This window comes from Rattus norvegicus, chromosome 3 (assembly GCF_021556685.1).
Source record: "Rattus norvegicus strain SHRSP/BbbUtx chromosome 3, alternate assembly SHRSP_T2T, whole genome shotgun sequence".
NCBI classification, from domain to species: Eukaryota; Metazoa; Chordata; class Mammalia; order Rodentia; family Muridae; genus Rattus; species Rattus norvegicus.
In genome coordinates, this window is record NC_141536.1 from 1,852,482 (window position 1) to 1,856,467 (window position 3,986).

Here is a 3,986-nt window from a genome sequence, read left to right on the forward strand (position 1 = left end):
TGGAAGGGCGCCTGGCTGCGGCCAATCGCTGAACAGGGGGGAGGGGCGGTCACCCACCAACCCCACCCCCGGCCGCACCTGCGCCCCCGCGCCCGCCGCCTGAGCGCCCGCCAAACCCCCCGTTGGGAGGAACGGGGACAGCGACTGCGGGACGCTTGGCGGGGGGGAGAAAAACGCGCGGGTGGAGGGGTCGGGAGGAACCGGGAGTGGGAAAGATCCGCCGGGATCACCCGCACAGCCAAACGCGTGCCTCTGGGTTGAATACTCTGGGCGGACTGTGCTGACCACAGCCGTTTACCTCTTAACGGTTTCACGCCCTCTTGAACTCTCTCTTCAAAGTTCTTCTCAACTTTTCCTTACTGTACTTGTTGGCTATCGGTCTCCTGCCGGTATTTAGCCTTAAATGGAGTTTACCACCCACTTTGGGCTGCATTCCCAAGCAACCCGACTCCGGGAAGATCCGGGCCCGGCGCGCCAGGGCTCGCTACCGGCCTCACACCGTCCAAGGGCTGGGCCTCGATCAGAAGGACTTGGGCCCCCCCACGAGCGGCGCCGGGGAGTGGGTCTTCCGTACGCCACATTTCACGCGCCACGGCACGCGGCGGAGATTCGGCGCTGTGCTCTTCCCTGTTCACTCGCCATTATTGAGGGAATCCTGGTTAGTTTCTTTTCCTCTGCCGACTAATATCCTTTAATTCAGCGGGTCGCCACATCTGATCTGAGGTCGTGGTCGAGAGGGGAAGGAGGAAAGGAGGGCACGCGCGGCCGCGGGTGGACGGACGGAGAGGAGAGCGAGAGGGCGCCGGGGTCCCAGGCTGGGTCCTCCGATCTCTCTACACCGGCCAGCTCCCACATCCCGGGGACAAGTCGCGTCAGCGCACGAACGCCACAGCGTCATGCCAGCTGGCGCCCGAGCAGACAGCCCCCACAAGAGGGAGGGGGGAGGAGAGGTACCTGAGATGGGCCCCGGCGGGTGCAGTATCCCCCCACTCCCAGACCAACCCTCGCAGGTTGCTCTCCCTGCGTGCACTGGCGGGAGCGTTGTGGCGCCGGATGCACCGACCCAGTGGGCGGGGCCCGCCTCCCACCAGACCAGAGGCAAGATTACCGACCCGGGCGACACGTCCCCACTCGCGCCCAGGCACTCGACCGGCCCACTCCGATGTGTCCCCACGGTGGGGAGAGCAGGCGAGGACGGGAGCAGGAGCGGCGGAGCGAGCAGGAATGAGCCACGAGAAGGGTGGCCGGCCCGCGGCACCAGTGGACAGGGAGATCGAGGCCCACGCAGACCCACCGGGCGTGGACGACCACCGGACGCCGCCCACGTCTGAACTTCGGGAGACGGAGGGCCGAGGGGAGAGGCCCTGCGAGCAGAGTCCCAGCCGCGCAACGCGATATGAGATCACGGAGCCGGTCCAGAAAGAGGCAGAATGACCTCGGTTCGCCAAGGGCCTTGGCTGGCCAGCGGGCAATGGAGGCACCGGCCGCGGAGGTAGCAGTGGTGGAGGCGGAGGCGGGCGCACAGAGGCAAGGACATAGGCAGACGAGCGAAGGAGAGAGAGAGAATGGAGGAGGTCCCTCGACGGACCAGACCTGACACCCTCCCCGCACCGCTCTGAAACGACCCGACCCCAGTCTTTCCCGAAATGCTCACTTGGCCGGCTGGCCGTGGCACACGCCACGAATGCGACCGGGACCCAGGGACGCGCCTCCTGGTGAGAGGAGGGACTCACACAGGCCCGAGAAAAGACCAGGTACCCCCTCGGCCTTCTCCGTTAATGATCCTTCCACCTGTTCACCTACAGAAACCTTGTTATGACTTTACTTCCTCTAGATAGTCAAGTTCGACCTTTTTCTCAGCCCTCCGACAGGGCTATGGGCCAATCGGTAGTAGCGAAGGGTGGTGTGTACAAAGGGCAGGGACTTAATCAACGCAAGCTTATGACCGGCACTTACTGGGAATTCCTCGTTCATGGGGAATAATTGCAATCCCCGATCTCCATCACGAATGAGGTTCAATGGGTTACCCGCACCTGCCTTTGTAGGGTAGGCACATGCTGAGCCAGTCAGTGTGGCGCTTGTACAGCCCCGGACATCTAAGGGCATCACAGACCTGTTATTGCTCCATCTTGGGTGGCTGAACGCCACTTGTCCCTCTAAGAAGTTGGGGACGCCGACCGCTCAGGGGGTCGCGTAACTAGTTAGCATGCCAGAGTCTAGTTCGTTATCAGAATTAACCAGACATATCGCTCCACCATCTAAGAATGGACATGCACCACCACCCATGGAATCGAGAAAGAGCTATCAATCTGTCAATCCTGTCTGTGTCCGGGCTGGGTGAGGTTTCCCATGTTAAGTCAAATTAAGCTGCAGGCTCCACTCCTGGTGGTGCCCTTACATCAATTCCGTTAAGTTTCAGCTTTGAAACCATACTCCCCCCAGAACCCAAAGACTATGGTTTCCCAGAAGATGCTTGACTATCATGGGAATAACGCTGCCGCATCGCCAGTCAGCATCTGTTTAGTTATGTACCCCCATTTGTTTTTCTTTTTCTTCCTCTATTTCTCTTTCTTTTTCTTTCATTGGGAGAGGGGATTTTTTTTTAATTCACATTTTAAATATTATCCCCTTTCCTGATTTGCCATCTAGAAAACGGCTATTATTTCCCGTCATGCCTCCTGTTCTGAGGGCAGTTCCTCACTCACCCACTCACTCCTTCCAACCTGCCCATTCTGACAGTTCCCTACACTGGGGCATCAAGCCTTGACAGGACCAAAGGCATTTGCTCCCATTGGTGCCTGAAAAGGATATCCTCTGCTTCATATGCAGATGGAGCCATAGGCTCATCCTTGTGTATTCTTGGGATGGTTGTTTAGTCCATGGAAGATCGAGGGCAGGGGGTTGGTTGGTTGATATTGTTCTTCTTATGGGGTGGCAAACCCCTTCAACTACTTCAGTTCTTTCTCTAACTCCTCTTTTTGGAACCTTGTTCTCAGCTCAATGGTTGATTGCAAGCATTCTCCCTTCTTCCCTCCGTCTCTTCTTCCCTCCCTCCCCACACCGCTCTATGTTTGTATGTTTGTGTGTTTGTGTGTCTCTGTGTATGTGTGTGTGTGTCTGTCTGTCTGTCTGTCTGTGTGTCTGTCTGTATGTCTTTCTAACTGAATGTCACTTTTCTTTTCTTAGATAAAGTGATGAGATAAGAGTCTTACCCAAGCTATGCAAATACGTCCTTTAGGATGAGGCCAGAGTATTTTTTCCCTCTGTTCTACTATTTATAGACCTAATACTAGGAGCTTATAGCCTCCATGTAATCCAACCTTCCAAGCTGACTGATTCAATATGGTTTCTCTTGGCATCTTCATGAGTTGTTCTACTTGGACTCACATTAACTTGGACAATGTGTTACAATCTTCTAGATCCTTCTAATTCTCCAGCTTTTTCTGTTCTCCCCAGTGAATAGTTTGTTCTCTCAGAACCTGAATCTGTAAAATCATGTCCAGAAAACTTCCGTAAACACATGCCACACACCACAACTTCTCTTTCTTGCTCTACTTCTCTCTGTCTTTCTTTTGTCTATTTTTGTCTCTCTTTCTCTACTCTTGTGTATTCTCTTATTCCTAAGCTGTTCTCATGTGAATTGGGCATATTTTATCTGTGATACATTCTGTCACTTTTTTCTTTGAATTACTACTTTACCTGGCCCTCAATTATATGACACTTTCAAACATGGCTACTTCTTTATATAAACTAACCTTACAATGTACAATCATTTTGCTAATATTTATCTACCAAGTTCTTACCTGGACCTATTGGTTGTAAAGAATTAACCTTTCAGGATGCCTATATTTATGGCAGAATCTTTCTGACCCTTCATATATGATGTCCTGTGTCTCAAAGATGAGGGTATTAGAATAAAATTATTCTACACGTTTTCTAGGACGTTGAAAGATCCAACGTAAGTCTTATTTTATGATCCCATTAGC

At 53.5% G+C, this 3,986-nt stretch overlaps 1 pseudogene; it reads right to left on the reverse strand.

Annotated features, from left to right (window-relative positions):
- Positions 1 to 1,776: 1,776 nt before the first annotated feature.
- Positions 1,777 to 2,659, reverse strand: LOC147995345 (18S ribosomal RNA; annotated as a pseudogene; the record flags this gene model as incomplete).
- Positions 2,660 to 3,986: the final 1,327 nt, after the last annotated feature.